The 12975-nt window shown below is 37.6% G+C and overlaps 1 protein-coding gene across 1 annotated transcript in view; it reads left to right on the top strand.

Moving 5' to 3' along the window:
• LRP1B (LDL receptor related protein 1B) overlaps positions 1–12975 on the top strand; it is a 1816831-nt gene that overhangs the window by 896842 nt on the left and 907014 nt on the right. The window lies entirely within an intron of this gene.

The following is a 12975-nucleotide window of genomic DNA, read 5'->3' as shown; positions in this document are numbered from 1 at the left end:
GCCAGATGGTGAATTTAATGATTGTGCCTTGTGGTGCTTCTAATGATTTTTGTGCCTGATGGTACTTTTATAGAACCTGCCACATGACAGAAAGCTGAGAGGTGACTCAGTAATGATCTTTAAGCATATGAAGGGTCATGAAATATCTAGTTATGAAATGACCAGCTGTTACTCATTCAAATGGAATTTTAACTGTAACCAGAGAGATTTAATTAAGATGTGAATTAGAACTTCCTGATAATAAAATTCATTAAATGGGAGAAGTGGAGAGAAATGCTATAGATTATTTTTATTTGTTCCTGAAGAGAGAATATGTTCATTTGTACAAAATCCGAAATTATTTTTATTTTGTGGAAATATCAGTGTCCTTTCATGTGTATTATTAGGAAAGATTGTCTTTTATAGAATTAAATAGATGGGATATTTTAAAACAAGGCAAATCGCTGGTTGGGATTTAGACTTCTGTAAACACTAATATATGCCAAAATAAAGTTACCTAATTTCTTTGAGTTTTCTATTGTCTCATTTGAAAAAAAAAAAAAAATAGGGACCAGGAAATGGTCTATGAACTCTGACTTCAGCTTTGTTGGGGAAACAGAAAAAAAAAAAAAGAAAGAAAAGAAAATTAGAAGTATGGGATTGTAGCTCAAAAAATTGAGATTAGGTTTTCTGTGAGAGCAGCTTGTTTGACTATACACACCAGGTGGGTAAGGGCAGTTCTTTCTAATTTTTTAAAGAATTTTTAAAATTATTTTTCATATTTTTTATTTATTTTGAAGAGAGAAAGAAAGGAGAGAGAGAGAGAGAGAGACACCAGAGCACTGCTCAACTCTGGTTTATAGTGTTGTAGGGTATTGAGCCTGGGACTTCAGAGCTTCAGGGATGAAAGTCTTTTACATAAACTGTCTTTTACATAATTATGCTGTCTCCCCAAACTAAGGACAGTTCTGACCAATGAAAAGAGAATGAGAATTCACCAGGTCTCTAGGCACATGATTTATAATAATTTGTTGGACAAATAATATGTTCCAAGAGATGATTTAAGAATTAAATCAGTAAAGGTCCAGTGAGCTATGATCCCTCATGAAGTATTAAAATATATATTGTAAAATCAACAAGAGCTTCATCTTCTTCTAGGGTTAAGCAAGTGGGAGGTTTATTCATAAAATTGCCATCAAAGTAATAGGAAGATGTTGGTCTGCCTCTAATTCTAATTTAGAAGACCCCTTCTGTTTTGATCATCATGTTAGGTTTGCGTGTATTGCTTAACACTGTGGTCTATTTACATAATCATTGTTTTGTTTGAGACCTGCAACTGGTTTAATCCCCACTGGTTTGAGCTCCACTCTGCCTCTCTCCTAAGTCACATCCTGTTTTCCTCCGTTTAATCCCCACTGGTTTGCTCACTTTTTCCTTCTCCCCACCCCCTATCCTATGTATTTCCTCTTCTGATCTGACACTTCCGCCTCAGGAGATATAAAGGACAGGATTTTCTAATGAAGAGAGATTAGATAGATTGCACTGCATTCTCGCTCATCAATAAAGATTAAACTGCGTTCCCAGCTCAGCCATGAGTTCCTGGTCATCTCTCTCCTGTCCACGAAGCCAGCCCAGCATCTGGCGACTGAACAGGGACCAGCAGGAAGAGTCTAGCTAAGAGGAATAACAGAAGCCAAAAATCCTTCAGCTAACTACCCAAGAAACCAAAGGTGAAGAGGTCAGAAGGAAGATCAGTCAGGAGATATGTCAGTAGAATGATGTGAAGGAGATGATCCAAGGAGGCCCGGCTGTCCAAGTCCTTGCTTATATAGTCTCTTTTTTTTTTTTTCCTCCAGGGTTATTGCTAGGCTTGGGGGCCTGCACCATTAATCCACCACTCCTGGAGGTCATTTTTCCCCCTTTTGTTGCCCTCGTTGTTGTAGCCTAGTTGTGGTTATTATTGTTAACATTGTTGATGTTGTTCGTTGTTGGATAGGACAGAGAGAAATGGAGAGAGGAGGGGAAGACAGAGGGGGAGAGAAAGATAGACACCTGCAGACCTGCTTCACCCCTTGTGAAGCGACTCCCCTGCAGGTGGGAAGCCGAGGGCTCGAACCGGGATCCTTACGCCAGTCCCTGCGCTTTGCACCACATGCACTTAACCCACTGTGCCACCACCTGACCCCCTTATATAGTCTCTTTTACCCACAATCCCTTTTGAGATCATAGTATGCTCTCTCACCAGGTTGACTTAAGGCCTGTGCTATGTCCAAATTCCTATAGTGAACAGGTATACTGCTTCATAACGTATATCAACAAATGAGGCTTGGGGATAGCTTACCCAGTAAAGCACGTACTTTACATGTGCACCCCCTCTATGGGAGCATCATGCAATGGAAAAGTTTAATGAGTGGTGTTGTATTGCCTCTCATTCTTTCTCCCTCAGATGTTTTCTTCTCTTACCCTCTATCTTAAAAAAAAAAAAATTACTGAGAGCAGAGAAATCACCCAAACTCAGAGACCTAGTGTAAACCTCAACAAATAACCACTTAAGCTAACAAGGTAATTCCAAAGGGTTATATAACAGGAAGACCATGAATGGGTTAAAACAAAGGACCATGGAGAACAGTGAACACACATTCCAGGACAACTTCTCTAAGGTTACATGCAATCCTTGTTATCTCTGTCACAGTAGAAATTCTAGTTCCACCCACCTGCAGGGGAGTCACTTCACAGGCAGTGAAGCAGGTCCGCAGGTGTCTGTCTACAGGTGTCAGCTTTATCGTGAAGGTCTGTTAGCTTTATTTGTTGAGCTAAGGTTATTTAAACAAAAGTGATTCTCATATACTATGTGTGATTGTAGGAAGTAGTTACTATTGTGGCCACTTTGGCCTCTCTCGGAGAATTCTAATTTAAAATGCATTAGAATGGAACCAGGTGGTAGGTAACTCACCTGGTAAGGTGCATAGATTATGGATGACGATGTGGGTTCAAGACCATAGTCCTGAACAGCACAGGGGAAATTTAATCAGTGGTAAACACTGCTGCAGATCTCAGCCTCTCTCTCTCTCTTTCTCTCTCTCTCTCTCTTCCCTCTCTTCATCTCTTTACCTCCCTCTGTCTCTTTCTCTGTATTTCCCATGCTTTGGAAGGGGTAACATTCATTCTCTCCTTTTCTAATTCTAAACCATGGTAGCTACAGTTTGAGAAGACTATATACGATGTATCTTCTTTCCCTTACTAATGGAATTAGATTTTCCATTTTAATCTTGTAATTTTATTGGGAAAGTTTATTGTCTTACCTTGAAAACAAATGAAACAGATTTTCTTAAGTTTATCAAAGGCAAAATTCATAGACTATTTTTTTTCCTTTCTTCTTACTGATAGATATAGAAATAAAGAGAGAAAGAGAGAGACTTGTGGCACTGCTCCATTACTCCCTTCCCTACAGCTGGGAATCAAGGACTTGAACCCAAGTCCTTGCACATGGTAATGTGTGTGCTCTGTCAGGTGTGTCACTGTCTGTTCCCTTCTTATTCCTTCTCTTTCTTTCTTTTTCTTTTTCTCTTTTTTAATTGAGAATTGTTTAAATTTTATGTGTTTATTTATTATTGGATAGAGACAGAGAGTAATTGGGGGGTAGAGAGGGGAAGAGACAGAGAGATACCTACAGCCCTTTTTCACCACTCATGACGCTTTCCCCCTGCAGGTGGGGACTTGCGGCTTGAACCTAGGTCCATGTGCATTGTAATTTGTGTGCTTAGCCAGGAGCACCACCCCAGCCCCATTTTATTTTAAGACGTAATTCAATGAATCACACTTTCAGATATCTATAGGATCTCAAAAGAAAAATAGCTTAATATATGAATCAACATAATTCTGAATGTATTAACTTTTATTTATTTATTATTTTTATTTATTTTTTTTATTGGATTGAGACAGAGAGAAATTTAGAGGGAAAGGGAAAATCGAGAGGGAGAGAGACAGAGAGATACCTATTTCACCTCTCGTGAAGCTTTCCCCCTGCAGGTGGAGGCGAGGGGCTTGAACCCACATCCTTACACACTATAGTTTGTGTGTTTAACCTGGGGTGCCAACATCTGGCCTGGATTAACTTATTAAGTAGTTATATTTTTATTTTGATTGTACAAAAAATAAGACCTTTTTTTCATTTTGTCTATTATATTTATTTATTTTGTATTTTGTTATTGAGGGATTAATGGTTTACAGTTAGACCATTTTTAAAACATAGCACATTAGTTTGTACAATAGACTGTCATATTTGAGACTACATAATACCCTGGTTCAGTCCTAGTCACTACATCATAAGCTAAAGCTGAACACCCCCACTCCCGAAATAAATTAAAAGAAAATATTTTGGGGCCAAGCAGCGATGCTCCCAGTGGAGTGCACACATTATAACGTACAAGGAATCCAGTCCCAGTTCTAGCCACATTTTCCCTACCTAAAGGGGGAAGCTTCACAAGAAGTGAAGAGTGTCTACTCCTCCTTTATAATGATGTCAAGGGTGTTTCGTTCTTTCTTCCTCTTACCTCTCTATGTCTCTATCCAAAATAAATAAAATATTCTTTATCACCTATAAGTTCACCTAGGAAAGTATGTCACCGGAGGTGCCCTATGAAATAAGGAAATAAATGTTTTCATTGACAGGGATATAAATGAGAATCGGTTTTTGACTATCCAAATTTTACTTCATTTTTCTCCTCTTTGGATATTAATGTGCTTAGAATTTGTTTTGGAATCAAATATTACTTTGTAGCTAGTTGAAGCTAATATGCAGACAAAGTCTTTAAGGTAATTTAGGATGTAGGTATTAAATTTAAGCTGATAGTAAAATCTTGGAGAGAGAGTATGCTTAAAAATTTACATATTTAACATTGTATAATAAGAGATTCCAGAAGACTCAAAAATTAATTTATTAAAAGACCTACATTTTCACTTTTTTGTTTCTGTGGGAGAGGAAGAAGGGGATGGTGGTTAAATAAAGGTCATCAAGCCCAAGGGCCTACACATGTAAAGGATGAACACTACTTCTGAATTACATTCTTGGCCTGTGTTTGGAAGCAATGCCAATTTATTCACACAGAAAACTAAATTAAGGAAGTCAAATAGCAAATGTTTCATTTAAATGAGCAAAATTTGGTGATCTACAGGGAAAATATATACAAAAGATTTGGAAGATAATATGTGTAAAATAATATGACACATCTTGAGCCATTTTTTAAAAGAATTTTTAAATCTTTATTTATTTATTGGATAGACACAGCCAGAAATTGAGAGGGAAGGGGGTGATAGAGACAGAGAAAGACAGAGAGACACCTGCAGCACTGTTTCACCACTCGTGAAGTTTTCCCCCTGCAGGTGGGGACTGGGGACTCAAACCTGGGTCCTTGTGCATTGTAACATGTGCTCTCAACAGCTGTGCCACTACCTGCCCCCCCTTTTTGAGCCTATATATATTTAAGTAAAATATGGGGAGTTGGACAGTTGTGCAGAGGGTTAAGCACACATGGCGCGAAAGCTCAAGGAACAGTTTAAGAATCACCGTTATCCCAGTTCGACCTCCCCCACCCCCCACCTGCAGGGGAGTCACTTCACAGGCGGTGAAGCAGGTCTGCAGGTGTCTCCCTCTCTGTCTTCCCCTCCTCTCTCCATTTCTCTGTCCTGTCCAAGAATGACGACAACAGTAACAACAATAATAACTTCAACAACAATAAAAAACAACAAGAGCAGCAAAAGTGAAAATAAATAATAAAATAAATATTAAAAAAGAAAAAGATGATATTGTTAAAAGTAAAACAACTCAGTCTGATTTTTTATGAGATTATCTTAACATTTTATTTGCACATTGGTTTTATAATTCTTCTGTACTTTTTTATTAATATTAAGATATTTCAAACATTTTAATTAATGTATTTTATAAGTATTTATCACTAACCTAATGTCTAGTTTCAATTGCTAGTGTCTGATCTGTCAAGCAAATGTTATTAACACAGTTACACAAAAAAATTATATGAGGGAATAGTCCCCCTTTCACATCTTGAAGGATTAAACAAATGAATTGGTAAAAATAAAATTTGTCTTTTAGGGGAATTATTATACACTTTGTTACATTTATATAAATTAATCTCACAAGCCAATAGATACTAATAAGGGTTGTTATCTAAGTTTTGGGACTTTGTTAGGAAGTGAACCACCTGGAATGGAATTAGAGAATCTTATGAAAGGGAAGGTCTCACCCAAGTAATGAGGCAATACTTACACCTTTCCCATATTTGGGAACTAGTCTCTTCCCTGATCCAGCTTTCTGGTCCTTCTGCCTGCCATGACATCATCTCTCCAGACAGTAACTTGGATCCACCTACATTTCAGATTTCTGGCTCACAGGGGAAAAAAAAAAAAAACTAGTATAGCCACAGGCCCTTTGGAATATAACTAAAATATGCCTACCAGCTAGGTACAGAACAGAGAGCCCCGCCCCCAAACTCTTCATCTGCACTACACCAGCCTTTAGGTTCATGATTAGTCAACAACTTGTTTGGCTTTATTTGTTAACTCTCTTCAGCCACCAGGTTCCAGTTGCTAACATGATGCCAACCAGATTTCCCTGGACAGACAACCCCACCAATGTGTCCTGGAGCTTTCATTCCCCAGAACCCTGCCCCACTAGGGAAAGAGAGAAGCAGGCTAGGAGTATGGATCAACCTGTCAATGGCCATGCTGAGTGGGGAAGCAATTACAGAAGCCAGACCTTCCACCTTCTGCGTCCCACAATGACCTTGGCTCCATACTCCCAAGTACGGAAGAATAGCAAAGAATATAAAAATTAAAGAATAGGAAAGCTATCAGGGGAGGGAATGGGATACAGAGTTCTGGTGGTGAGAACTGTGTGGAGTTGTACCCCTCTTATCCTATGGTTTTGTCAGTGTTTCTTTTCCTTTTTATAAATAAATTTAAAAAGATATAAAGTAGGATAAAATATTTAATAAACAGGAACCTCAAAGTAATAATAAAGCAAATGGAACTAAGGGCCTTTGTATGGGAAAAAGCTAGGAAGCCTATTTTAGGTATATTCCAAGGGGTCCATGACTTTAGTAGGTTTTGCCTGAGTCCTATAGCTAACATGCAGGTGGGCTGAAAGTGTTGTCTGGGAAGATGGTATCTAAATTGAGAATAGAACCAAAAAGCTGGATCAGGGCAGAGAGTAGCTCCTAAATATGAGGAACGTATATAAATACCATTAACTGTAAATCCTATTGATTTAATCTTGGGTCCATGTCTATTCATATTTAGGACAGGAGCCTGCATAACCTCTGCATCCCTGTCAGTCTAAGCGCTCAGTCCACGGTCACAGCTAGGAACATTCTAGGCTGCACTCATTTCAGAACCAGTCTTCCTTGAGTGTTAGAGTATGTTGACCCAGTCTCCCTTCAGAGAGTGGGGAAGTCTCTGTCATTGCTGTTCTACATTGAGGGTAATAGACCTAAAGATTTTATGAAAAAGTTTAATTTTCTGGGAAGAAAGGACTACTCAGTGAAAAAAAAAAAGACAATTCTAATAATATGTATGTGAACAGAATGTGGGCTCTCATGTCTAAAAGAGATAAAAAAAACCCTGAAAATTCTGTTAGAATTGCATCCCAAATATAGAAGAATTTGTTTCAGTGACTTGAATATTTGTTGTCAACGATCGGATTCACAGTGATATTGAAGTATTTAATGATTTCTAAGATTAAGACACAATTTGTTGGCAGCAGAGACACAAAAACTTTATTCTGTGGAAATATATATATTTTTTACATTGGATAGCCCTTTGAGCATTACCTGTAGGTACTTAATCTTACAAATTTAAAAAAAATCAATATAATACACAGGAACTCTTAGACATGAAACAATGTTATGACAATAGCTACTTAATGAGATTTCTATGTGTAGTGGTAAAAAGTCTCAATTCAGAAATTAAACTACCTCAATTATCAACATTTCTCTTTATTAACTATTATATAAAATGCTGTTATATCTACCATAAAATTTTAAATGTTAGTGCTCCAAAATATTTAGCCTTTTTTTTTTTAAACTTGAGTGTCAGTATCAAGATAGTCAGTTCCTGGAAGTCTTTCCATCTTCCCTGTGAGAAATACAGCTTTTTTCTTATAGGATCAGAGATTCTGGTAAGCTGTCTGGTTCTTTCAAATCCAGGAAGTATCCTGGTCTCTGGTCAGTATTCCAGGAATGATGACACACATGCAGTAATTCTGAGAACCAACAGAGAAGCGGGCACTTTCTTCCTCTTATAACTGACATGTAACCTAATTCCCTAATGCTAAATCTATTAAAATGATATACCCTTAGGCCTTTTATTTGAAACTTTCAAACTGAGTTTGACAAAGCATTTAAAATTACAACACTGGAGAAAATATTCCATGACAGAAATTGTTAAGGTTACCCAGTGCATCTTTTTCACTTCTCATCTCATATGGCTCTTAAACCAGTTTAATGTGAAATACATAGTTATTCTCAAATGATGAAAAAGTGCAAATTTTGTTAACTCCATTATATAAACAGCTTGTATCATATCATAATGTGATACTCTATGATTTTAGCCGAGGGACAAAAACATATACAGAACCGAAAGCATATATAAACATATTTTCCATTTTATTTGTGTTGAGGCTTACATGAACTTTTTCTTCATTGCATCATTTAGTTTACCTTTAATAGAAGATTAACTATGCTGAAAGTTTATGTGAAGTTCATGATTTACCCTGTATGTATTCCTTTTTTTAATGTATTTTTTATTTAAGAAAGGATAAATTAACAAAACCATAAGGTAGGAGGCGTACAACTCCACACAATTCCCACCACCCAATCTCCATATCCCATCCCCTCCCCTGATAGCTTTCCCATTCTCTATCCCTCTGGGAGCATGGACCCATGGTCATGTATTTCTTAAGTTGTCGTTTTAGGGCTTACCAACAATTTATATAACTTACAATTTGGTGGATGCATAAAAGCAGGTTCACTATTCCTCTTTATTTACCCATCAGGGTTTCCTGAGCATATTTTGCTTTGTTCCTCATTTTATACCCAATATCCCAATTCATTCACTGACTAGAAAATACGTAGCAAAAACTCCTTGCACTATTTTGAATAAATGACTGCCATTAGGTTGATATTAAACTGCGAAGGCAAATGAAATTTCAAGGAACTTATTTTTAAATAGCTAGAGCTCTTTTAGATAGAGGGATTGAGCATATGAAAGTGTTCCTTTTGTACAGAAAGATTTCTACTTCTCTGAGATTCATCATCACTATACGCTTACCAATCTGAAAAATTTTGATCTAAGCTTTAAAAGAAAAACTCATAGTAATGACACTGAGCAGTCTTCACAGTCTTCAGAATCAGGAAACAGAAGGGATGTAATTTTCCTGTGGACATTAATTTTTACCGATTAATTAATGATTGATTTTTTTCTACCTTCCAATTAACCTTTTCTCAAATGATATCCCCCCCACCTCTTTCTACCTCCAGGGTTATCACTGGGGCTGGGTGCCTGTACTATGAATCCACTGTTCCTGGAGGCCACTTTTTCCATTTTGTTGCCGTTGTTTTATTGTCGTTGTTGTTTTTGGATAGAACTGAGCAAAATCAAGAGAGAAGGGGAAGACAGAGAGGGAGAGAGAAAGATAGACACCTGCAAGCCTGTTTTACCTATTTCGAAGTGACCCCAGCTGCAGGTGGGGAAGTGGAAGGTGTCCTTGTGCTTCGTGCCATATGCACTTAACCAGCTGTGCTATTATTGCCTGCCCCCCCCCAAACGATATTCTCTATACACACACCGTATACGTGAACTTTGTACAAACTTAAATATATCACTGTACACATTTTATACATGTGTGTCTCTATCTACACATCATACCTTAATGAGTTCAAACTTGCGTTTGTAAAAATGTTCTCTATTTTTATTTGATAGACACAAAAATTGTGAAGAGAGGGGAAAAGAGACAGAGAGACACCTGCAGCCCTGCTTCACCACTGGTGGCGCTTTCCTCCCTGCAGGTGGAGACCAGAGGCTTGAACCCAGGTTCTTGTGCACTGTCAGTGTGTGTGTTTAACTAGGTGCACACCACAGGCCCCAACTTGATTTGTTAGTAGTCTCAATGGCACTAATAGAGCTTCAATTACTCTAACGTCTCTATTGTTCTTTTTTTTTTTTTTAGTATTTGTTTATTTATGATAGAAGAGAGAGAGAAAGAACAAGTGAATCACTCTGGCTTGGAAGGTGTCGGGGATTGAATTTAGGACCTCATGCTTGAGACTTCAGTGCTTTATCCAGTGCATCAACCCTCAGGCTCTCCTCCAGTAATTCTTAGCATAGTCCACTTTTTTTTTTAATCTGTATAAGTTGTATAGAATAGAGATGAATCGTGCAAAAACAATTCTGAAATGATTTCTATTTGTATGTGGGAAGTAAAATATAGTGTTTGGGATAGTAAAATTTCCTCCTTAATTATATTTTGCTTAGGGTAATTAGTTTGTATTCCCTGAGTACACATCAATAGACAGTAAGGGAAATACAACCCTGGAGTGTTCTGGGAAGATGATTTAAAATATTGCAGCTGAACCACACACAGACACTCAACACTTAATCTGATCTGAGAAATTTCCTCTGGAGTATTATCTAGTCTTGGAGATCAAGTCATGGCCCTAAAAAAATAACTGCTTAATGTTTGTAATTTAACTCAGTTAATCTATTCCCCCCATGCTAGTTTATAAATGAGATTCATTAAAATAGCTTACAGAATGAAACTTAAGAGCAAGTGTAAATTTAGTTTAATGTTAGTTCAATTAAATCCATATTGTGTGTCTAGATTGTTACTTACAAAGTGATTTTAATTCATTTTTCCCTACGACAGTGTGTTGCCTTTAAAATTTCTGCTTCACTTTTTTGAGTAGTTACTGACAAGTTCTGCATTTACAAATACATAAAATAGAATTTTGAACACTTGGAATATTTATTTCTTATTACATTTGGTTCTGAAAAAGAAAGTCTAAGGAAAACTGTGCTGGGCAGATAAAATGCAATTGTGTTCTAAAGAAAATATTCCCACCATGTAGCAAAGTTTGTAGCATCATCGTTGTTGTGTTCAAAAGCAAATATGGTATGTGCAAAAATTATGTGTTTCCATTATTTTTAAAGTGATTTCACTTAGACCATATTCATAAGTAAAATGTTTAAATATTTTCTATTAAAATGGTATAATTTCTATATATTATTCTTTACCTTTTAACCTCTCCCTTTAGAAATTCTTTTTCTGTCCCTCTCTCCCTCTCCCTCTCTCTCTGTCATACACATCACCACCATAATACCACCACCTTTCTCAATTAGGGAAGTTTAGACTGACAAGATATAAATAGCTTACTAGCAAGAGAGCTGCTTTGCCATAGGTGCGACCGATATTCAGCTAGGGCTTCATTGTTCTAGGCAGACTTTCCCAGATAGAAACAGAGACAAAGACAAAGACAGAGAGACAGAGGGAAAGACTGTCCAACTTAAGTCTTTCAGGAAGAAGGGGGCTGGGCTGGGACCTGGGTTGTATACATGATAACCTAACAGTACCAGGAAGAACTGTGATGCTGTGGAATCTTTCCTTCACTGTCTTTATATCTGAAAATGCCGGGCTGGAGACTAAAGTCCAGTCAGTGACAATTAATTAGCTAGGGGAGTTTTTGTTGTTGTTGTTGTTGTTTTAATTCAACCTCTGGTCACATCCATTTGTAGTATCAAATTGCATAATAATTATATTTCTCCTGCCAGTGATATACTTGTGTTTTAATGTTAAAATCACTAATCTTATTATTGAACACACTGTGATCTTGGAGTGTGCGTGTGTGTGTGTGTTTGTGTGTATGTGTGTTTCTTTTTGTCACCACTAGGGCTTCATTGCTCTAGGCAGACTTTCCCAGATAGAAACAGAGAGAGAGCCTGAGAGACAAAGGGAAAGGCTATACTACTTAAGGTTCTTTCAGGAAGGAGGGGGCTGGGCTGGAACCTGGGTTTATGCATGATAAACATTCACACTATTCATGTGAGCTATCTTGCTGCTTTTTTTTTTTAATTTGCTTTACATGAACGTGAATATTTTCTTTTTTTAAATATTTATTCCCTTTTGTTGCCCTTATTGTTTTATTGTTGTATTTATTATTTATTTCACTGTTGTTGGATAGGACAGAGAGAAATGGAGAGAGGAGGGGAAGACAGAGAAGGGGAAAGAAAGATAGACACCTGCAGACCTGCTTCACTGTCTGTGAAGCGACTCCCCTGTAGGTTGGGAGACAGGGCCTTGAACTGGGATCCTCACTCAGGTGCTTACGCTTTGTGCCACATGCGTTTAACCTGCTGCACTACTGCCCAACTTCCAAATGTGAATACTTTCTATAGAAAAATCATGACATACATAGCATATGAGTATGTTTTTCAGGTACATTGCTTTGCCTAAAAATACCATGAAGTCTGCTTACTAAGAAAGGCTTCCGGGGTTGGGTGATAGCATACCTGGTTGAGTGCACATGCTACAAAGCACAATGACCCAGGTTCAAGCTCCTGGTCCCCACCTGCAGGGGGAAAGCTTTGCGAGTGGTGAAGCAGGGCTGCAGCTGTCTCTCCGTCTCTATCCCTATCTATATCCCCCTCCTTTTAATTTCTCTCTGTCTCTATCAACAAAATAAAGATAATAAAATAACTAAAAAGAAAGGCTTCAGGTCATCTTTTGTTACAAGTCTTGCACTCTAGCTCAGAAATCTGGAATAAATAGGTCATGAGTTAAATCATAACAGACCCACAGGCCAAGGATAATAGTAACACCGCAATTATCCGTGAGCTCTAACAATTTGTGTTCTCCTTGAGAATGGATAAACCTAATATTTCTTAGGGCATCAGAGAAGTGTTCTTGACTTGATGACATTTAGACAATGA

The sequence above is a fragment of the Erinaceus europaeus genome, chromosome 18, assembly GCF_950295315.1.
Source record: "Erinaceus europaeus chromosome 18, mEriEur2.1, whole genome shotgun sequence".
Classification (NCBI taxonomy): Eukaryota; Metazoa; Chordata; class Mammalia; order Eulipotyphla; family Erinaceidae; genus Erinaceus; species Erinaceus europaeus.
This window is presented reverse-complemented; position numbering and strand designations above follow the sequence as displayed.